Genomic DNA, 23,937 nt, shown 5'->3' with positions numbered 1-23,937 from the left:
CCCTGTCTTGTTATCCAAGTCCTGTTTTCTTTGGTTAGAGAGACAGAGCCTGAATAGTTTCCACCCTCCTTCCCCAATTTCAGCCTTAAACAAAAATCCACATGGAACTTTTCTATCATAAAGTTATGGTTTTGCAATTAAAGCAACCAAGTTGTTTTCCCTCCCTATAATCAAAGTCAAAAGACAGTTACCTATAGAGGCATATAATTTTGTGATGACCCTGTGTTAATTATATTTTTGAAAATAAGAGAATTGCACAAAATAAAATTCCTTGTTCAAGAAGAGATGAACAAGTAATAACCCCAAGTTTCATTTGTATCAGTCTCTACAGTTAGTCAAACAATAAATGGCAGAGTCCAGACTTTTGTCAGGGCAGCTTTTATTCCGTCAGTTTTCTTCTGCTGCACTCAGTAGCCATTGTGCTGTCAGAGGTGCTTCTAATGCGTTCTTCAAGCAAAAGACATCACTGGAGAAAGGTCATCAAGAACTGCAGTCATCCTGGCACGCAACACCTTTACTTTTCTACAAAATGGTGTTGCAGAATCTCACACTTCTTACTCTTCTCTGATTTATCTGTAGTGAAGTAGATATTTCACAAATTATTTATGGAATAATTATGAAAAATAGAAAGTTACCTGTACATCTAGAAAAGCCATGTTGGGTATGGTAAAAACATTTAGCAACTAAACATTGTAGGTAAAGGTATGAGGACAGTAGTTCTTCATTACGTAGTTCTGTAGGATATTGAAAACTACAAATTTTCACGTATTTGCAGAAAGAGCTGATTTGGAAGGAGCTCTGTCCTATTGCTAGATGTCACAAAGTTGGCACTACTCACATCAGAATGCTACTTTACAGAATAAATCCAGTCTTGAAAATAAGTAGTGTATTGCCCACAGTCACTTTAAAAGCACAGCTCCCCTGGACTTACTTGAAAACTTATTATTGTATGAATAGACTATTGCTACTGGTTACAACAGAATATGGTTGTTCAGCTTATTTTGAGTTTGTAGTTATTCTACGAGAGTTGCAAAAGTATTTTGAATTTTCAGAATTTATTTGTTTCAGAATTTCTTTACAATATTATCCAATCTTGACTTCCAAGCCTGCAAGTGAATTTGCTTCTTGATGTATTTGTAAACAGTGACTGTAGAACGGGCACAAAGACATACAAATAAACTAAGTTCAAAATCTAAATGATTTTTTGCTCCTTCCCTGCAGTTCCTATCATGCAGCAGTCAGTAGTGACTGCATAGGAATTTAAACTCACCGTTGCTGCACTATCTTTAGGGAACCTTTAACTGTCATAGAATCACAGAATGTATGAGGTTGGAAGAGACCTCTGGAGGTTAGCTTATCTAATCACATGCTCAAACAAAGTTATTTAGAACTCAAGCAGAGTCACCTATATCATAATATTCCTTAGAATACTTCTATGTCAATGGAGAAGTCAAATTTCTGGGGTGCACTTAAGATTCTAAGAAGAATTGAAGTGTTCTGTTTCTGGAAGCTTTGACATATCATGAAAATATCTGACTTTTATTGATACAATTCAGATAGATTCATTGTTGCAAAAATCTGCATTATTATTTATTTTCATGCTTTTCAACTACTTAGTGTAGATCTATGCCAACAAATAGGAAAACAAAAGGTGCAATAGAATGCCATTGTTTAGACTAGTCAGTAGTAGTACTACAGACATTTATTGACAACGTTAGCTGAAACTAAGTATTGTACAACCAAGATTTTGCTCAATAAGAATAATATCATTAAAAATATTAACTAGAACTTGCTCACATATTGCACTATATCATTATAAGATAATAATAAGAGAGAGAGTCTAGAAAATGGATGTCTATTGATTACCTCAGGTAGAAAGAAAAAACAAAAGTGTAAAGGTGACTAACTGTGGAAGTTTCAGATCCATGCCTCATTTCTGAAGCATTCTACATTAATAAATCTGTTTGAATAATAACTGTAAATATTACTGGTAGATGTTACCAGATGGCTTTACAGGTAAACTAAATCATGAAATACATTAGAATGTGGAATTGTTATCAATTAAGAAATTGCATATTTATGAGTGCTGGAGGCCAGACCCTTAATCCACCCCCGCCAACTCATCTCTAATGCATAACAACAAGCTGTGTGGTGTGGTTGACATGTTGAAGGGAAGGGATGCCATCCAGAGGGACTTTGACAGTCTTGACAGGTAGGCCTGTGCAAACATCATAAACTTCAGCAAGGCCAACTGCAAGGTTCTGCATCTAGGGCAGGGCAATCCCAAGCACAAATACAGGCTGGGCAGAAAATGCATTGAGAGCAGCCCTAAGGAGAAGAACCTGTGGGTTCTGTTTGATGAGGAGGTCAACATGAGGTGTCAGTGTACACTTGCAACCCAGAAGGCCAATCGTATCCTGGGCTGCATCAAATGAAACATGACCAGCAGGTCAAGGGAGGTGATTCTTCTCCTCTACTCCACTCTTGTTAGATCCAACCTGAAGTACTGCATTCAGCTCTGGGGTCCCCAACAAAGGAAGGACAAGGAACTGTTGGAGTGAGTCCAGAGGAGAGCCATAAGGATAATCAGAGGACTGGAACACCTCTCCTACGAAGACAGGCTGAGGGAGTTGTTGTTGTTTACCATGGAGAAGAGAAAGCTCCAGGGAGACCATCCAGTACTTAAAGGGGTCTACAGGAAAGCTGAAGAGGGACTATTTATTGGAGAGTGTAGTGACAGGACAAGGGGTAATGATTTTAAAACAGAAGAGGGGAAAGTTAGATTACATGTTAGGAAGAAATTCTGTACAATAAGAACAGTAAGGCACTGGAACAGGTTGCCCAGAGAAGCTGCAGATGCCCCATCCTGGGAAGTGTTCAAGACCAGGTTGGATGTGGCTTTGAGCAACGTGGTCTAGTAGAATGTGCCCCTTCTCCTGGCAGGACGGTTGGAACTAGATGATCTTTAAGGTCCCTGACAACTCAAATCATTCTATGATTCTATAAAATAATAATAACACAAAAGTAACTTATGTTTTAGATTCTGAAAACATTGAAAATTTAGGCTATACTCTTCAAAGAGGTTTGTTTGAAAACGTAGTCAGAACCTTCCCTCTAACAGAAGCCTTCATTATTTGTTAACCCTTAATCATTGCATTTACTTTAGACATATATGAGATAATTAAGAGAGTTAAGGAAGGTAAGTTAGTGCCATTAAGATATTCCGCCTCACTTCCATTCAAGCACTTCTTAAAGGATTTGAGCTGATTTGGTAAATCAGAAGAGGCCTATGCTCAGTTTCAAGATTCTTATAGGGCAAGAATATCTAAAAAACTTTGAGAACATACCAGTAATATTAAGTCTTGAAGATATTTCTTGTTTCCTCATGTGATTTCACACAATACTTACTTTCATAATCGCACAGTGGTGTGGTTCACATAATGACAAACTTGCTCATAAATTTCATCACTGTTATGTCTTAAATAAACAACTTAATATTCAAGTTCTATATTAGATCATTATAGCATAACATATATAATAACATATTATAAGTAATATATAATATATTGTCCTGTCCTGTTTTTGGCTAGGGTAGAGTTAATTGTCCTCTTAGTAGCTGGTATGGTGCTGTGTTTTGGATTTAGGATGAGAATAATGTTGATAACACACTGATGTTTTAATTGTTGCAGAGCAATGCTGACTCTTAAGACACGGACTTTTCAGCTTCTTGCTCTGTCCTACCAGTGGGCAGGCTGAGGGTGCAGCAGGAGCTGGGAGGGGACAGACCTAGGACAGCTGACCTGAACTGGCCAAAGGGGTATTCCATGCCATCTGATGTCATGCTGAACAATTATATGTGGTGGCTGGCCAGGGTGGGGGGACCGGCTGCTTGGGAATAGGCTGGGCATCAGTCAGTGGGTGGTGAGCAATTGCATTGTGTATCACTTTTGCACACATCATTTATTATTATTTATTATTATTATTATTATTATTATTATTATTATCCTTTATTTTCTGTCCTAATAAACTGTCCTTATCTTAACCCACTGGCTTTATTTTTTCCTGATTCTCTCCCCTATCCCAGAGAGGGAGGGGGGAGGGTGAGCAAATGGCTGTGTGGTGCTTAGCTGCCAGCTGGGTTAAACCACAACATATATATAATAAGATATAAAATTATATTATGTTTTTTATTTGTAATATGATCCAATACTAATGATTCATATAGACTGTATTTACACATTAAACAATACATTTAAAACAACAACAAAACTGACCACTTCATCAAAATGTTTTCCTAACTATGCGGGCATTATAAATTACATAGGATAATTTACTGTGGTTACAAACCAATTTCAATAAAGGATTAGTCTAACAGCTTCAGATTTTCAAATGCTTTACATAAGTAGGAAAACAAAGAGTCTTGGAGTTTGTTGTTGGTTGGAGATTAGGAGTTACTGATGGTACTCTAATCAACTGTCTATACTACAAATGGATTTACCTACGTTAATCATTCTTGGATCAGTGAAACAGAGGCAATACTTGCAATATTAATTTTTTCTTCTGATTATTGAAATAGTTTTTATGTCTATCCAGACAAACACATTTTCAGAAACATAATTTCAACTTGACAGTGTCAAAATGGTTCTGATCTGATATTAAGCTCTGGAAAAGAACAGTTTTTCATCCTTGGCCATTTGCTGTAATGCTTTCCCAATCAATAAGCAGCATAAAATGTACTAAGTTATTTTTGCAAGTGAGTTTTACATGTTTAAGTGGATACTCTATATTAACTTAGGATGATAAACTAATGAATGCTTCATGCCTGTGTGCTCTGCCAATAGCAAATAATGAAACTTTTAACCAGGATGACTATCAGAGTTCCAAATACTTGAGAAGATATTGCAGTGTTACTACTATACCAGAACACTTAGTGCAAAAAGGAGAATAAAATTAGGATCTGTAAATGTGTAAGCCGTCCCCTATTTAAAGGTTTCCCACCTAAAAACAAACAAACAAACAAAACAAACAAACAAAAAAAAATTTTTGCTCTTCTTAAAAGACACAAGAGTTTTTTTAGGTACTGAATGTATTCCCACTTATGTTGACTATCCAAACCCTGTGAATTACTCTGAGCACTCATATTTCCACTAAGGTCTTGTAAAAAGAGGTGAATCACACCGTTGTATCATACCCAGAAGAGTGCAACTTACATAATGGAAAGAGGAGAGGATCTCATGTAAATAATGAGGGGATAGAAATTCCTAAGGTTTTAGGACTGAGCTTTGAGAATATCATCTCCTAGTATTTCTTTAAATACTTTCCACTTGGCAACAGCAGTTTGAATGTTTTTGGAATATATTCATCTCTTATGCTCGCATATATTTGTCATAGGGCCTTTAAAAACTTTCAGCAGACCAGTTCAGCCTTTAGAGGGAAATGTAACTACACTTTTTATTTCTCTGCTCCTGCAAATGCTTATCCAAATGCATCATTTTAAATAAAAGACTCACCTCACTGAGTACAGTGCCAATGCTAAAAGTATGCTTAGAGTTATGCTGTGCATAGGCAATTAGTGTGAACCTTTGTCTATATAACCTATTTGATATTTATTGCATAGATAATTGATATAATACTAAATACAAAAATTGCATAGAGAGGTACAAAAGTGTATGCTCAGCTCTGTATTTAAGTGTACATTTTTGCTAACTACACAAAAGAATAATATTGTAGCTTAGGATGTCAGCTCTCAAGAGCCCTCTCTTAATATTAGCGGAAGCTTTCTGTCTTGCAGTTCCCCTTGGAAGTAGATTTCTCCAGGCACTGCTTCTGCAGGTTGGGAGAACAGTAAATAAAGAAAAGCACAGGTCATTGATATAGACCAACCTGAATCATGAGGTAAACTAGGCACTGACTGTGGTGGTTTTACTCGGGTGGGCGGCTGAGCTCCACCACGACCGCTCTCTCACTCCCCCTCCTCAAAGAGGAATGGGGAGAAAATACGATGAAAACAGCTCAAGGGTTGAGATAAGGACGAGGAGATCACACAGTAATTATCGTGACGGGCAAAACAGACTCAGCGTAAGGAGATAGTAAGATTTGTTACCTATTACTAACAAGCTAGAGAAGTGAGAAACAAAGGAAAGAAACCAAAAGCACCTTCCCCCCCATCCACCCTCTTTCACCTCCTCGCCCCGAGCGGCGCCGGGGAACGGGGGAATGGGGGTTATGGTCAGTCTATAGCACTTCTTCTCCACCACTCCTTCTCAGTCACTCTCATCCCCTGTGCTGTGGGGTCCCTCCCACAGGATGCAGGCCTTGGTGAACTGATCCAGCATGAGCTTCCCACAGGCAGCAGTTCCTCAAGAACTGCTCCAGATACAGGTCCGTACCACGGGGTCCATGCCTCAGGAGCAAACTGCTCCAACCTGGATCCCCCACAGGCAGCAGCTTCTGCCAGGTCACCTGCTCCTGCGTGGTCTCCTCTCCACAGGCTACAGGACTGGCCCGTAATCTGCTCCGGCAGGGGTCTTCCACAGGCCGCAGCCTCCGTCAGTGCAGGTCCACCTGCTCCACTGTGGTCTCCTCCACGGGCTGCAGTGTGGAACCCTGCTCCACCGTGGTACTCCATGGGCTGCAGGGGGACAGCCTGCTTCACCATGGTCCTCACCACAGGCCGCAGGGGACTTCTGCTCCGGAGCCTGTAGCACCTCTCCCCCTCCTTCTTCACTGACCTTGGCACCTGCAAGGCTGTTTCTCACTCCTCTCACTCTCCCAGCTGCTGTGTGGCACAGCATTTTTTTTTTTTCCTTTCTTAAATATACTCTCACAGAGGCGCAAAACAACATCACTTATTGGCTCAGCTCTGGTCAGCAGTGGGGCCCTTACCAAACATGGTGCAGCCTCTAGATCTTTCTCACAGAAGCCACCCGATGGCCCCCTGCTACCAAAACCTTGCCACATAAACCCACTACACTGACAAATGTGTGTTTAAAGACAAATCAAATACATGGTGAAAAAAAAAAATGTAGGCCATCCTCACAAGACAGACAAATTTGTCTAACAACACTGAAAAATACATACTAGGATCATAGACAAGTTTCCTTACTCAGTGACTTACTGAGTCATACAATTCTAGTAAAGGCAAACAATATTTGAAACTTCCCTTTGTGGCTATGGTTCTACTTATTGCTTCCTTCTTATCTAAAATTAAATGATCAATCATAAATACATACCAATCATTACTGTTTGTTATATCTCTGGTCATTATGTCACATGTATCTATAGGAGTAGGAAGGGGAGCCGGGTTCTGCAGAAGACATGTATATTATTTTTCTACTTAGTAACACTAAGACATCAGAATATTTATTAGGCTATGATGAACAGCATCCTGGTATCAATAAATGGAAGAGAAACTGCAATAGCATTTATTTGCTCTGGTAATTTAAACTGTGATGATGACCCAGTAGAATATTTGATGTTTGAAAGCATGAGACTGGTAGAAATATCTACAAACATTTTTTCCTTTCTTTTTTTCTGTCTTTGTAAAGACAGAATGTTGCAAACACACAAGAGCACTCTCTTAGTTCTTCCTTCCTGGTGTTTGAGGAGTTACCAAGAAAAATAACAATCCTCATTGAAACAAAATCATTTAAGTTACAGTTTTATTTTTGCTCCAAATAAAATACTCATTTTCTCCAGATTGCTTCTTAGTGAAACCATACATAAAATAATTTTCATAAATCTGTGACTTTCCTGTGTACAGAAAATAAGTACAAACCCAATACCTCTTTTTAAGAACAAAAAAATAAATAAATAAAAATAAATAAATAAACACTACATAGCACATAAAAGTACTAACTATTAATGAACTATTTATCATAGAATCATAGAATATCCCAAGTTGGAAGGGACCCGTAAGGATCATCAAGTCCAACTCTTGGCACCGCACAGGTCTGCCCAAAGTTTAGACCATGTGACTAAGTGCACAGTCCAATCTCTTCTTAAATTCAGACAGGCTTGGTGCAGTGACTACTTCACTGGGGAGCCTGTTCCAGTGTGCAACCACCCTGTCGGTGAAGAACCTCTTCCTGATGTCCAGCCTAAACTTCCCCCGCCTCAGCTTAACACCATTCCCACGGGTCCTATCACTGGCATTTACAGTGAATAGGTCACCTGCCTCTCCACTCCCCTTCGCGAAGAAGTTGTAGACCGCAATGAGGTCTCCCCTCAGCCTCCTCTTCTCCAGGCTGAACAGGCCAAGTGCCCTCAGCCGCTCCTCATACGTCTTCCCCTCTAGGCCCACCACCATCTTCGTTGCCCTCTTCTGGACACTCTCCAACAGTTTAATGTCCTTTTTGTACTGTGGTGCCCAGAACTGCACACAGTACTCGAGGTGAGGCCGCACCAGCGCAGAGTGGGACAATCACTTCCCTCGACCGACTAGCAATGCTTGATGCTTGATGCATCCCAGGATACGGTTGGCCTTCCTGGCTGCCAGGGCACACTGCTGGCTCATATTCAACTTGCTGTCAACCACAACCCCCAGATCCCTCTCTGCAGGAGGGACTAATTTATAGTTAAACTACTTTTATAAAAATAAAAGTACTAGGTATTAAAAGTGTTAACTAACTAAAAGTACTCTACCACATCACAAGCTTCACAGTATCACAGTATCACAGATTTCTAGGTTGGAAGAGACCTCAAGATCATCGAGTCCAACCTTCGACCTAACACTAAGTACTCCACTAAACCATATCGCTAAGCTCTACATCTAAACGTCTTTTAAAGACCTTCAGGGATGGTGACTCCACCACCTCCCTGGGCAGCCCGTTCCAATGCTTAATAACCCTTTCGGTAAAGAAGTACTTCCTAACATCCAACCTAAAACTCCCCTGTCGCAATTTTCACCCATTCCCCCTCGTCCTGTCACCAGGCACGTAGGAGAACAGACCAACCCCCACCTCGCTACAGCCTCCTTTAAGGTAACTGTAGAGAGCGATAAGGTCGCCCCTGAGCCTCCTCTTCTCCAGGCTGAACAAGCCCAGCTCCCTCAGCCGCTCCTCGTAAGACTTGTTCTCTAGACCTCTCAACAGCTTGGTCGCCCTTCTCTGGACTCGCTCGAGCACGTCCATGTCCTTCCTGTAGCGAGGGGCCCAAAACTGAACACAGTACTCAAGGTGCGGCCTCACCAGAGCCGAGTACAGGGGCACAATCACTTCCCTAGACCTGCTGGCCACACTGCTTCTTATACAGGCCAGGATGCTGTTGGCCTTCTTGGCCACCTGGGCACACTGCTGGCTCATATTCAGCCGACTATCAACCAATACTCCCAGGTCCCTCTCGGCCAGGCAGCTTTCCAACCACTCATCTCCCAGCCTGTAGCTCTGCTTGGGGTTGTTGCGCCCCAGGTGCAGGACCCGGCACTTGGCCTTGTTGAACTTCATACAGTTAGCCTTAGCCCATCGCTCCAGCCTATCCAGATCCTCCTGCAGAGCCTTCCTGCCCTCGAGCAGATTGACACACGCACTTAGCTTGGTGTCATCTGCAAACTTACTGAGGGTGCACTGGACGCCCTCATCCAGATCATCGATAAAGATATTAAAGAGGGCCGGCCTCAGTACCGAGCCCTGGGGGACACCACTAGTGACCGGCCTCCAACCAGATTTGACTCCATTCACCACAACTCTCTGGGCCCTGCCATCCAGCCAGTTTCTAACCCAGCGAAGCGTATGCCAGTCCAAGCCCCGAGCAGCCAGTTTCTTGAGGAGAATGTTGTGGGGAACTGTGTCAAAAGCCTTACTGAGGTCAAGGTAAACCACATCCACAGCCTTTCCCTCATCCACCAAGCGCGTCACTTGGTCATAGAAGGAGATCAGGTTCGTCAAGCAGGACCTGCCTTTCATAAACCCATGCTGACTGGGCCTGATCGCCTGCTTGCCCTGCAAGTGCCGCGTGATGACCCTCAAGATAATCTGCTCCATGAGCTTTCCTGGCACTGAGGTCAAACTGACAGGCCTATAGTTCCCCGGGTCTGCCCTGCGGCCCTTCTTATAGATGGGCGTCACATTGGCTAGCCGCCAGTCAACTGGGACCTCCCCCGATAGCCAGGACTGCCGATAAATGATGGAAAGCGGCTCGGCCAGCTCCTCCGCCAGTTCTTTCAGTACCCTCGGGTGCATCCCATCCGGCCCCATCGACTTGCGCACATCCAAGCTCCGTAGCAGGTCGCCAACCATTTCCTCATGGATAGCGAAGGCCACATCCTGCTCCCCATCCCCTTCCACCAGCTCAAGGCACTGGGTATCCAGAGAACAACCGGTATTGCCGCTAAAGACTGAGGCAAAGGCGGCATTAAGCATCTCAGCCTTTTCCTCATCCTTAGTAACTAGGTTTCCCCTCGCATCCAGTAAAGGATGGAGATTCTCCTTAGTCCTCCATTTCGCGTTGATATATTTGTAAAAGGATTTTTTGTTGTCTTTAATGGCAGTAGCCAGGTTGAGCTCCAGATGAGCTTTGGCCTTTCTAATTTTCTCCCTGCACAGCCTCGCTACATCCTTGTAGTCCTCCTCAGTGGCCCGCCCTTTTTTCCAAAGATTATAAACCCTCTTTTTTCTGCTAAGCACAAGCCGCAACTCTCTGTTGAGCCAGGCCGGTCTTCTTCCACGCCGGCTCGTCTTTGGGCACGTGGGGACGGACCGCTCCTGTGCCATCACGATTTCCTTCTTGAGGAGGGCCCAGCCTTCCTGGACTCCTCTGCCCTTCAGAACCGCCTCCCAAGGGACTCGGCCAACCAGCGTCCTGAGCAGCTCAAAGTCAGCCCTCCGGAAGTCCAATACAGCAGTTTTACTGGTCCCCTTCCTGGCCTCGCCAAGAATAGAGAACTGAACCATTTCGTGGTCACTCTGCCCAAGACAGTTTCCGACCACCACATCTCCCACCAGTCCTTCTCTGTTTGTGAAGAGAAGGTCTAGCGGGGCACCACCCCTGGTAGGTTCACTGACCAGCTGCGTCAGGAAGCTATCTCCCACGCTCTCCAGAAACCTCCTAGACTGCTTTCTCTGTGCTGTGTTGTGTTTCCAGGACATGTCCGGGAAGTTGAAGTCCCCCACGAGGACAAGCGCCGATGATTTTGCAACTTCTGTCAGTTGCCTATAAAACTCCTCATCCGTCTCCTCATCCTGGTTCGGCGGTCTATAACAGACCCCGACCAGGATGCTAGCCTTGCCAGCCTTCCCGCGGATCCTAACCCACAGGGATTCAACCTTATCATTCCCAGCCTGGAGTTCCACAACATCGAAAGATTCTCTAATGTAGAGAGCCACGCCACCACCCCCTCTGTGCTGCCTGTCCCTCCTGAAGAGCCGATAGCCAGGCATTGCAGCACTCCAGTCGTGGGAGCGGTCCCACCACGTCTCCGTGATGGCAACCAAGTCGTAGCCTGCCTGCTGCATGATGGCTTCCAGCTCCTCCTGTTTGTTAAGCTTGGATTCTGCTTTTTTTGAAAGTCCCTTAGAAAAGGGGTGGAGGGCTTGATGGTTGGGGAAAGAAATAGACTAAAAGACAGAGCTCAAGAAATTGTGTGATTGAATGAGATAATTATTTATGTTCTTGCAGCAAACTTTACTGCTTCAGATCCTGCTGATAATACTCAGTATATTGTTGGGTATGCTATGAGTGTAGTTTCAGGAATACATCTCCATCACCACTGTCTTCACTGCATTTTGCTACCTTGAGAGTCAGCCTGCAAAGATTACAGTGGTCTTTTAAGCTGCACCTTTCAAATTGGCTCTGCTCATGTGAATCCTCAAAATCAGCTGCCACTCACTATACAGTCAGCAGGATCAAGCTTCTATAAATGCCCTGAGACAGCTTGTTATTTACAGCAGATAATGCAAATATGAGAATTTATACCTCCTTTTTTTACATGAAAAGAGGAGTCAGTAACACCAGTGATATTAAGATCAACATCTTTCAGATCCCAAGACCACTACTGTTTTTGATGGTACAGCTTATACCTTCTACTACTGTTTCTAATGGCCCTCAATATGACCTTATGTGTGATCTATTTCTTGAGATCAGAACCAGATAAGATAGAACCTTACCCTACTCCCTTCTTTTCTCTTATGTACCATCTCCTCAAATTCTTGAAGAAAAATAGCTTCTAAATATTACGTATATGGGATCTCCTTCTGAGACCAGTATCTCCTTGTAGCACCAAAATGAGTTGGATGTAGACAGGGTGATGTGAGACAACATATAGCAAACAACCATTTAGCCACTGAATACCATACCAAGGAGAAATATGCAGAGGCAGATTCTGTGTTCAGAATTGCTCCCTTCTTCAGTACCTCCCACTTCTGAATGATGTTCTTTTTTCTACAGCATCCTCAATGTGCTGAGCGATAGTGTGCTGACCTGTTTATGACCTCAAAAAAAAAGACAGCTTAGGTAAACTTACCTCCTCTCCCCCATTAGCATATAAGTACAATTGTATTTCTGGGATGAACGTTGGAAGGATTCAGGAGGCGGTGAGGATGATGGCAGAGCTGTTTTGGTGAACAGAGAATGAGGTAAATCTGGAGAAGTGTGAAAATGGAAAGGTAAACCAGAGTCTTGGAATAGAACAGAAAAACTGGAATTTGTGAAAGGAAATATCTAAGAAGGATAAGAAAGCGTAGTCACTTGACAAAGAACATATTAGAGCATATAAGAAGTAGGTAATTCTGGAAAGACATTGTATTTCAGTGTTTGTAAGAGAATGAAAAGAGACTGGTGACTTCACCAGGAGAAAAGAAACCTATCTGAAAATTGTTGCAGAACCAAAGAGGAGGGAAGTGAAAGTAAACTGGAAGAGGGAACCATATCTTTTTTTTTTTCTTTTTTTTTTTCTATTTTTTGATCATAACTGCATTTTGAAAATGCAGAATTTATCTGAGATTAAAAACAGGTATCATGTTTAATGTAACCATAAACACTGTAGTTAAAATTTATTGCACCTTTTGTGTATTTTATGCCAGGGTAGAAGGAATTTTTGCCATTTTATTGGGGGAATCAACCAAGAAAATACCAGCAAATTCTTAGGTTGTGGATTTGATTTTTACCAATTCATGTTTGCGCTAGGTCAGTACGATATATAAAAAGATTATATGAAGCTCATTGAACTATATTCGCATCCTAAAAAAAAAAAAAAAAAAATTCCACTGAAGTTTAGCATGAATGAATTGTCATTGTTAGAACTTTAAAAAGTTATTTCCTTTGTTGAAAAATAAAGTTGGAAAACTGTGACTAATATGTTATTTTTCTCACAGGGATAGTTTAATCTGGAAAAGTGCACTTCAACACTGAAAAACAAAGGACTTGGCACCCTAGCTTGCTAATAATCTGGATTCAATACAACAGATTTAATCTTACCATTCCTTTTTCATGAATAACTTCTTTGGCTAAAATACAGATTACTCTTGTTATCCTAATTTCTGTTTTAATTGAATTGCTGAGAATGAGAATGATTAGAGAATGTTGTGTGGTGAGCAGATTTGTTTGGATAATGTGGTTTTAACACCTCTTGTTCTGCTCAAAATACAGTCTTCCTTAAAAGGATGTGATAGTTCATAGCTTATATGCTACATTCTGTAACAGAGTAAATGTTCAGTGGGCATGCAGTCAATAATTAATGGATGGGATAGAATAAAACAAACTGAAATGGTATAAAGGTGTTATAAACAGAGTTGTTATAAGTAAAACATACTTCTGTTTCACTGAAATTAAGTTTATGCAGGTCAGTCCTGGTCATACTGTAAAAATGTTCTTTTTGATATCAAAATTTATAGAACTCACAATATTTTATGTTTTAGGTTGAAAATAAGATGAACACAATGCTCATGAAGAATGTTGGATTAATAGCACTCTATAGTATATAAAGACCTCAGGACTTTTTATCTAGATGGACCTGCTAAAAACCTTACAGCTATTTCTGGAGGAAACGTTTAGAAATGAGAAAATAATTTAATATCCTATGAAGTCCTTGACAGAACAGAGTCGAGTAGAGTAGAGTCGAGTCGAGTAGAACTTGGAATGGAGTGGAATGGGATGGGATGGAATGGGATGGGATGGGATGGGATGGAAAGGAAGAGGAAAGGAAGAGGAAAGGAAGAGGAAAGGAAAGGAAAGGAAAGGAAAGGAAAGGGAAGGGAAGGGAAGGGAAGGGAAGGGAAGGGAAGGGAAGGGAAGGGAAGGGAAGGGAAGGGAAGGGAAGGGAAGGGAAGGGAAGGGAAGGGAAGGGAAGGGAAGGGAAGGGAAGGGAAGGGAAGGGAAGGGAAGGGAAGGGAAGGGAAGGGAAGGGAAGGGAAGGGAAGGGAAGGGAAGGGAAGGGAAGGGAAGGGAAGGGAAGGAAAAAGGAAAAATTGTGCACAATGCCAGGATAAGAGGCAATGGGCACAAACTGAAACAGAAGAGGTTCCATCTAAACATCAGGAAGCACTTCTTTAAAAGTGTGGGTGATGGAGCACTGGCACAGGTTGCCCAGAGAAGTTGTGGAGTTTCCTACCTGAAAGGAAGTTGTGAAAGCTGGGGGTCAGCCTCTTTTTGCAGATAACCAGTGATAGGACTAGAGGGAATGGCCTCAAGTTGTGCCAGGGGAGGTTCAGGTTGGAAATTAGGAGACATTTCTTCTCAGAAAGAGTGGTCAGTCATTGGAATGTGTTGCCCAGGGAGGTGGTGGAGTCACCGTCCCTGGAAAGGTTGAACATGATGTTTAGGGACACGGTTTAGTGGGTGACATTGGTAGTAGGGTGGTGGCTGGACCAGAAGATCTTGGAGGTTTTTTCCAACCGTAATGATTCTATGATTCTATGACAACCTTCAGTTCCTGGGCAATCTGGTCTCGAAGCTGCCGGAGCAGAGGTGTTGGAAGAGATGACATCCAGACTTCCTTTCCAAGCAGCCTCAACTGTTCTGTGATTCTGTGGTTCTGTTAGTTTGTGACTTGAACATAATATCAAATCAGACACCATTTTTGCAATGTTAATGGGAGTTATGTTGAGGAAAAAACTGACTTAAAATGATCAGGTTCATCAGAAAAGGTTTGAACTTAGCCATCCTGAGGTAGACTCAAACCCAAGACAGGGCATGAGAGGGAATACTTCAGAAAAAAAAATCTTGTTTTGATACTAGAAATTTAGCATATTGTTGTTGAAATATTAATAGGCCCACAGCAATAATGACTTTAAAATATTAATTGTAAGTAACTGTATGGAGGGACATGCTAATATTTTTTTTTTTTTACATTCTTCTTTTAATTTCTCTCATTCTATCTTTTAACATTCCATAATGCAGCAATGCTCCTATGATAGTCTGTGTCTTGCACCTTCCTTCCAGTGCTATGTCTCTTGATTTACAAGAGGAAAGGAGTTAACATGAGAAGAATGAAGAAACACTCCTTCTCTCAGATGACTGGGCAGACTAATGCCATAACAATCTTCTATTCAAGAAGCAAAAGGACCAGGGTTTGGAAATAAACAAAGACTTCTCCTACTCCTCCCTCTACTCCCTGCTCTGCTGCCAGACAGCACAGCACTGCCATATACAATGGTGTGATCTGAATCTCTTTAATATTTAGCGAGAGGGAACGTTTAGATTTATGTGGCTTCCATCTTGTTGCTAGTTTTTGAGACATTCTGTTTTCTACAAGGTATTTTCCAAAACTTTTAGATAAAAGAGGCTACATAAACTAAATAGTGTCTCCTTAGGAAGTAGAAGTCAGTATTCAAATAAAAGATTAACAAAATCTTTCAATTGTGTGAAACAGTTACTAAATTAGAATCTTCCTTTTATTCCTGAGTTTTAAAATATGTGAATTCAATTACTTACTGTAAGGACTTACAACAAGTGGTGTTCTAAACACTATGACCTCTGATCTATGGGTACAAAATGGTGCATTTTATTTCCCTAGATCATGAAAGCAAACATAAAATAATCATACATTAATTAACGTATGGTAGCTCTGATCATTGTAAAAGGTGTGAACTGGCAAGCTGTTATTTGTCTACTTTTTTTTTTTTAATTGAATCAAATTTTCCTCTTTTGATATTAGAAAGTATTCATGATATTCTAGTCGTAGTACTCTGTTGCTGTCATTAAAATATACAGGTACCTGCTTCCCATGAAGGCTACTTTTTGAAACCAGGAGGAAACAAAGGAAAAAAAAATCCATCTACTGTACTGTATTCAAATTGAAAACAAATCTTGACACAGACCTTCTGCACCTGTGTGCATACATGCATTATATACATATGCATGAATTTTTAAGAAAAATAGCACCAGATTGTGTTCTGTATTCTGAGTATAATGTTTTTAAATTGTTAGCAGAGTTCTCACTACATCTGAGATACCCTAAATACTCTAGAAGTAAAAGACAAAGCTGTCTCCGCTATCTACAAATCTTATTTACAGCTTTCCCTACATATGCTGCTGTTTATTTTCAGTTTGTGGCACATACTCTACTGCACTCTGATAAAGCTGATCCTGCTTCATCATCTCCAAGTCCCTACAGATTTTCATGTACTCTTTGAATAATTTCTAGTTTTCTTTTTTTTTAAAAAAAAAAAAAGCACACTTTTTTTTTAAAAAAAAAAAAAAAAAGCACAAAGCTAATACAAGAAGTTTCCAGCTTCCTTTGTACTTATGTGCTGCATCCCCTAGTTGCACCACCCTTTTCACACTCCCTTCACTGCTAACTCCATTGCATGGGCCAGTAGTACAGCAACTGGCAGTGACCAGCAGAATGAAGAGTCTGGGACCAGTGTACAGACCAACTTGATGACTAACCATGTTGGCTGGGTAAGGATCTGACTATCAAATGTCTCCCTTTTGGGATGATGGGGCAGTAGAGTGGATCTTTTCTGCTAGCAAACCCCAGTTTCCACAGAAGAAAATTTTGAACAGGATTTAAAACCTGTAGGGTATAAGACAAGAATCCTTCTCTGAAATGGAGATAAAAGATGCTGGCACATACAGAAGTTGTATGGAATGCCAGACAGATCATGCAAATATATAAAGCCTCATCTCATTAAGGCAGCAGGAAAATAATAGTGAACGTGGCAAAAATTATCATAAAAGTTTAAACTAAAACCACTTTCTTCTCCCTACCTCTGTCTCAAACTATGTTATATGAATCACAAATGTTTACAAGATAAAGACACGTACTGAGAATGTCTGCTGAGGTATTATTAAATCAGTATTTAAAGGATGTTTACTCAAATAGTGTTAGCTGAACAATTTTTTGCATATATACAACACGTGTTTAGTTGTCCAGTACTGTTACATTATCCTTAATAATGTCGCTTAATAAGAATCGCTCTCCGCGACTCTGGCCAGAAAATTCTCTCTGATGAGAATTTTCAAATATGAGTGTGGCAACTCAGGAATGTTTCTTGTAGTTGTTTTGTAAGCCATGCATCAATACAGTTTTGTGACAAATCATCTGTTAGAATTCAGCCTACAGCTTATTAATCATAAATAACTGTAATAATGCATGGAGCAAAAAATGGGAGAGGCAATTAGAGAGCATCCTTTCTGGTTGTGTACCCCCTTCACTTCTTGATCTTGCAGTGTAGTAGACTAATGTCCATTGGTTCCAGTTGCTAATGGAATTTCCTACTGTGCTAAAGAGCTTAGTGGGATGCCTTTTACCAGGATACAAGCAATAATCCAATGCAGAAAAGCCAAGAGGAAAATAGTATTGCACACTATTAATAGAGTACTATTTAATATGTGAATAGCATGAGATTGAGACATGAGGCAATACAGATGGTCCTTTGAGCTGTACTGGAAAAATTATGGCAGCTATCACTCAGAGTATGGTCTGAGATAGGTATCTGGATAAACCCTCACTTTTGTTCCGTACTATATAAAAAACTTGCACTGCCGGTACATAGCCTCAGTGAGGATTATGAAAGTAGCTGATGAACAGGGGGAACAAGATTTACACAATTGACTTTGAATGATAAGTCAAAAATGTATTTTTCATAAAAACTCTTGAGGGGCCTGGACAGTGACGGTGGGAACAATAAACTCCCAGCCACCCCTGAACGTGTGCGGGATTTGCTGCTCCACCTGGATCCATACAAGTCCATGGGTCTGAATGGGATTCATCCCAGGGTGCTCAGAGAGTTGGCTGACATCACCATGGGAACTCTATCAATTGTTTTTCAATGGTGTCAGGAATCTGGAGAGGTCCCAGTTGACTGGAAGCTGGCAAATGTTGTGCCAATTTTCAAGAAGGGCAAGAAAGAAGACCCTGGTAACTACAGGCCTGTCAGTCTCATGTCAATGCCTGGTAAAATTATGGAAATTATCATCCTGGGAGTTATTGAAGTGCACCTGGGGGACAATGCAGTCATAGGTCACAGCCAACATGGGTTCCCGAGGGGTAGGTCTTGTTTAACAAATTTGATTTCCTTTTATGATAAGATCACCCATCTAGGGGATCAAGGGAAGCCAGTTGATGTAATCTTTGGGGATTTCAGTAAAGCCTCCAATACAGTTTCTCATAGGATCCTACTGGACAAAATGTCCAGTGTACAGCTAGATAAAAGCATCATATGATGGGTGAACAATTGGCTGATGGGTATGGCTCAAAGTGTTATGGTAAATGGGATTACATCAGGCTGGCGGCCAGTCACTAGTAGGGTCCCCCAGGGGTACATTTTAGGGCCAGTTCTTTTCAATGTTTTCATAAACGATTTGGATGTAGGACTTTAGGGTGTTTTGATTAAATTTGCTGAAGATACTAAACGGGGAGTTGATGGCTCTGTTCAGGGTGAAAAAAGCCTTGCAGAGAGATCTGGACAGATTGGAGTGCTAGGCAATCACCAACCGTATGAAGTTTAACAAGAGCAGGTGCCGGGTCCTGCACCTGGGACAGGACAACCCTGGCTATACATACAGACTGGGGGAACCAGAAGCTGGGGAGCAGCCCCACAAAGAGGGATCTGGGGGGTTTGGTTGATAGCAAGTTGAATATGAGCCAGTAGCTCATATGTGCCCTGGCAGCCAAGAGGGCCAACTGTATCCTAGGGTGGATCAAGCATGGCATTGCTAGATGGTCGAGGGAAGTGATTGTCCCGCTCTACTCTGAGCTGGTGCGGCCTCACCTCGAGTACTGCGTGCAGTTCTGGACACCACAGTACAAAAAGGACGTGAAACTGTTGGAGAGTGTCCAGAGAAGGGCTACAAAGATGGTGATGGGCCTAGAGGGGAAGATGTATGAGGAGCAGCTGAGGTCACTTGGCCTGTTCAGCCTGGAGAAGAGGAGGCTGAGGGGAGACCTCATCGCAGTCTACAGCTTCCTCGCGAGGGGGAGTGGAGGGGCAGGCACCAATCTATTCTCTTTAGTCACCAGGACCCAAAGGAATGGTGTCAAGCTGAGGCAGGGGAGGTTCAGGTTAGGTATCAGGAAGAGGTTCTTCACCAAGAGTGTGGTCGCACACTGGAACAGGCTCCCCAGGGACATAGTCATGGCACCAAGCCTGTCGGAGTTTAAGAAGTGTTTGGACTGTGCACTTAGTCATATGGTCAGAATTTTTGGTTAGACCTGTGTGGGGCTCGATGATCCTTGTGGGTCCCTTCCAACTCAGGATATTCTATGATTCTATGATTCTATGGAGTATGTGATACTCAATTTAAAGTGACATATAAAACCCTTTATTCTTCCAACTTAAATAAGTACATAAATAAATGATTCATATCTTTTAAATCTAATTTAATTAGCACTTTAGAGATTGTTCAATGTTTTACAGAAAACATTTTGAAGTTGATAAAATGTGTAAATGTTTTTTCAGTTCAGCGCTGTACTAACCTTACAGTAATATATGGATGCAATCTTGGCAAAAATAGACCACTAGTGTAGAATACTGTCTTTGAAATTTTCACATATTTTGGAAAAAAAATAATCTACTTTATCGAGTAGTTTATAATGGATGAATTATGCTCCTTCATGTTCTACTTCCTCTGATAACAAATAAGGAACATTATAGCTGTGCTACCAAACCACATATATACATGTATGTATGTGTACGAGTGCACTACAATCTTAAGTATAAAGTTTATACTGATGTTAACAAGTGATGATATACACTTAAACAAGAGTAAATATACCATGTTTTATTTTTTTCATAAACTCAGGTTCATTTTTTCAGATTATTATTATTATTATTATTATTATTAAGCATCAGTACAAAACCTGGACATCTTATATACCAAATTTATTACATGTCTTTAACACCAACATAAAATGAAACACATTCATTCCTGATGCAACCTGTGATGCTGGCTGAACAGAAGGAAGAGCTACACAACCTGCTTATGGCTCTAAGATAATAGAAAGCTAAATGTAGTCCCCAAACTCACATCCACACTGTGATACCACATGAAAAATATAAAATGCATTGGTTTATTGCTCCATTCTTCAATGTCACGCAAGGATCACAGCATGAAGAGCACTAAAACAGCTAAGTATACTGATAAAAACTGCTGGGATATAACATTAAGACCTGAAATACCTATTTAGTATGGCCATTTCAAAGCACATACAGCCTGGCAGTCAGTTGAGTCCAGGGAGCAAAGGTGAGGATTTAATTTTTGCTTTCTTTAACCACATTTATTTCAATAAACTAGCATTTTTATTTTCGTTGTTTCACAGTTGTGGTGCTGTTTGTTGAAAACAGCATTTTATTGAACAGTTCTGACAAGACAAAAAGCCATCCATCCAACATCACGTTTACTTTTTCATACAAAATGATTTTTATACAAAGTCATTTGGCATTTTGAAGGATACTATTTCGAAAGGACTAGTGCTCCTTTAAGTGTAAGATTATTCAGGCGACCATTGTTCATGGTGTAACTGGCAGTGTCAAAAGAAGACAGTGATTTATAGAACCGGGGGAGAGCAAAGTTTATCTTCAATTTTGTCAGAAACAGACTTCACGTTGGCAGCCCTACCTTACAGCAGATGTAAAATAGCATGATATGAAAGAAAGTGTCCAAATCCCTCTCCTCTGCAGAAACGTAGCTATGATCTGCAACAAACTTTGCCAGGATCACCACGGCTGGTATCAGAATCGGTGGCTCCACAGCTGGACTGAGAAGTCTGGTTGCAGTAAATACGCATGAAGTTCCAGATGGGAAGCACCAGTCTGGCAAACCCTGCAGCCGCCTGCCATTTCACGCACGTGTCCGTCTCCCTGCTGACTTGTGGGGCATCCATCCTGATGGGCTCCTGCCACCACACTGGCTGACCAGCACTTTCACCAAGTGCATCCTGACACCTCACTCCCCTTCTGGGCAGGAGGAACCAAGGCACGGAGGGAACGTGCTCTGGGCTTCTGAAGATGCCTACATCTGAACAGTGAGGTTTTTCTCAAAAGGCTTCTCATCGAAATCCTGTTGTTTCCACCCGTGTCCTGTGCGCTGTTCCCTCTTTACAGGGGAGTAATGGGACAGGACAAGGAAAGCAAGGACTTCTTTTCAGCTCCACGGCACCTCCAAGCCGGGCAGGAAATCTGACCCTTCCTCAGAGAGAAAATCGGGGAGCCGCCGCGGCTGCACGAGCAAACACAGCACTGCCACAACCCTCTCGACGCCCCTCCTCGACCCGGCAACCCCGAGCCTTCCTCCGGCTGGGCCTAAATCGGGACGAGAACTCGAGAGCGCTCCACCCCCGCAAACTTTGGTGGCGGTCAGCCCCACCAAACCGCCGGGCCCCGCCGCCTGGCCTCGGTCCCGCGCACCCCCCGCCACGCCCGGGCGTCCACGGGCGGGAGGCGCCCCCCGGCCCGCTGCGGGGTGACGTCACCCCCCCCCCCCCCACGCGTGTGCGTGTGTGGCGCGGGGGCGCGCGTGCCCCCAGACCCCGGGCACGAGTGGGCGCTTCGCGCATCCCCGGTCCGTACCCGGGAGCTCGGCAGCAATCCCTTCCCAGCGCTCGGGGCCGTGCAGATCCTATGACAGCCTAAGAGGATTAAAAACGAGCAGCAACAAACAATCACAAAAATCACCCGCAAACACGCACAAAACACAGAGTCGCCGTCTCCAGCAGCGCATTCGCCGCCCCGCTCGACCCCTTCCTCCCCCGGAGGGGCAGGCAGGGGGTGCTGGTGGCGCGGCTCCCGCGGAAGGTTTCCCGGGATTTCTCACCGCCGCGCGCCCTCTCCCCTCGCTTTTGTTTGCGCCGCACTTTTTTTTTTTTTTTTTTTTTTTCCCCCGGGGGGTGGGGGGCTGCAGAGTGGGGGGAGCCCGGGTGGGCGACCTCGCTGCTATCTGTAGCCAAAGAATCTGCTGAAAGAGAGACGAAGGAAGAAAGAAAGAAAGGGGAAAAAAAAAAAAAAAAGCGAAGGGGGAAGGAAGAAGAAGAGAGAGGGAGGAGGAGGAGGAGGAGAAGGAGGAGGAGGGGAAACAGAGCAGCGGCTCGGGAACAGAGAGCGCGCTCGGGAGCAGCAGCAGCAGCTACCGCTGCCGCAGGAAGGAGAAGAAGAACAAGAACAAGAAGAAGGAAAGAAGAGCGCAGCGGAGCGGAGGAGAGGGGGCGCTGGAAGGAGGAGGCAGGCGGGGACCCGGCTCAGCTGGATGCTGGATTTTCGGACTCTGGTTGACTCTCTCCCGCTCCCCGGCACCGGACTGTGAGAGACACGCACCCGCGCCCGGCAGCAGCGGCCGAGGGCCCCGCTCGTGGCTGCTGCAGCTGCTGCTGCTTCTGCGGGGCTTGGATTAAATTGGCCGCCTCGGAGCCGAGTGTGAGCAGCGGGAGGAGGTGGCGGCGGCGGGAAGTGGCGGCGGCGGCGGAGGGCGGGCAAGCGGCGGCGCTGGCTGCTGGTGGGACCAGGGAAGCCAGCATGACCAGGTAACTGCCCCGCCGCCGACCCATTTTCCCCCGCCGCCGATCCGTCTTTGCCGCCGCTTTCGGCCTGCTCGTGAGCGCGCATAGAATTCGTGTGTGGTGTGAGTGTGTGAATGTGTGAGCGTGTGAGCGCGCGTGCGTGACCGCGCGCGTGTGTGCAGCCCGGCAGACGAGTGCCTCGCACGCTACTCTCTCCCCGGCCGCACCGGGGCTTCCCCCCGGCAGTTGCCAGCGCTCTCCTCTCCTCCCCGGCGGGTCTCAGCCCGGCAGCGCGGCCTGCTCGGGCAACGGGGGGAGAGTTGCGGTGAGCGGGCGGGGGCCGGCTGCGTGCGGGCGAGCGATGGATCGGAGCCGACGTTTGCAGGGAGCCGCTTGCGGGGGCCGGTTGGCGGCGGGGAGGGGGCCGTTGGTGTGGCCGCGCCTGTGCCAGCCGGTGGGCGGGGGTCAGCGCGGCTGGGGTCTGCCGCTGGAGCGGGGTGCGTGGGGCGAGCGGCCCTTAGGGACCCCCGGACCGAGGAGGGCTCCCACCCCATCCTCCTCCTCCCCATCCTCCTCCTCTGTCTCGGCGGAGCGGGGAGGCACGGGGATGCGAAGCTTTTCACAGGTTAGGCTTTTAGTTTCTTTGTTTACTCTCCCGCAGCCACTTAAAAGAGAGCACATCGGGTTGAAAACTCAGTGTGCCGAGCGTTTGATGAAGGGGCTCGCGGATTTGTTGAGCAAACTTACCAGCTCCCTCTGTGAGGGCTTCTGCTGCGAGCAGGCACTTCTCACTCCTTTCACCAGGATCTCCCCGACCGGCAAATAAAACAGTAGTTTTCTTTCACTGAAATCTGTATTTTATGTGTTTTCTACCCCCCCCCACCCCCCAAGTATGTTATTTCCTTTTTAAGCTATTTCCACTTTTCCTTGCATGTACGGTTTTGGAATGCCTGCTCCTCCTTGGTACTTCTTCAGTCTGCTGTCATGCGTATTTTATCCTCTTGCTGGGCCTTTGTACGGTTATAGCCTGGCAGAGGGATGACAGTTTCTTTGCAGGGCTTATCATATTT

At 43.8% G+C, this 23,937-nt stretch overlaps 1 protein-coding gene across 37 annotated transcripts in view; it reads left to right on the top strand.

The window, feature by feature from the left end:
• PTPRD (protein tyrosine phosphatase receptor type D) overlaps positions 1 to 23,937 on the top strand; it is a 1,327,869-nt gene that overhangs the window by 974,276 nt on the left and 329,656 nt on the right. Inside the window, exon 1 of one of the 37 annotated variants that reach the window (XM_066988363.1) lies at positions 21,959 to 22,891. The exons of 35 other annotated variants lie outside the window; for them this stretch is intronic. The gene's annotated coding sequence lies outside the window, so the exon portion shown is untranslated. Of the gene's footprint in view, positions 1 to 21,958; positions 22,892 to 22,911; positions 23,193 to 23,937 lie in introns of those variants that run through there. One more of the 37 variants, XM_066988365.1, reaches the window with a different exon arrangement.

This window comes from Anser cygnoides, chromosome Z (genome assembly GCF_040182565.1).
Source record: "Anser cygnoides isolate HZ-2024a breed goose chromosome Z, Taihu_goose_T2T_genome, whole genome shotgun sequence".
Classification (NCBI taxonomy): Eukaryota; Metazoa; Chordata; class Aves; order Anseriformes; family Anatidae; genus Anser; species Anser cygnoides.
Note: the sequence above shows the minus strand (reverse complement) of the source record. Positions and strands in the feature narration are given on the sequence as shown.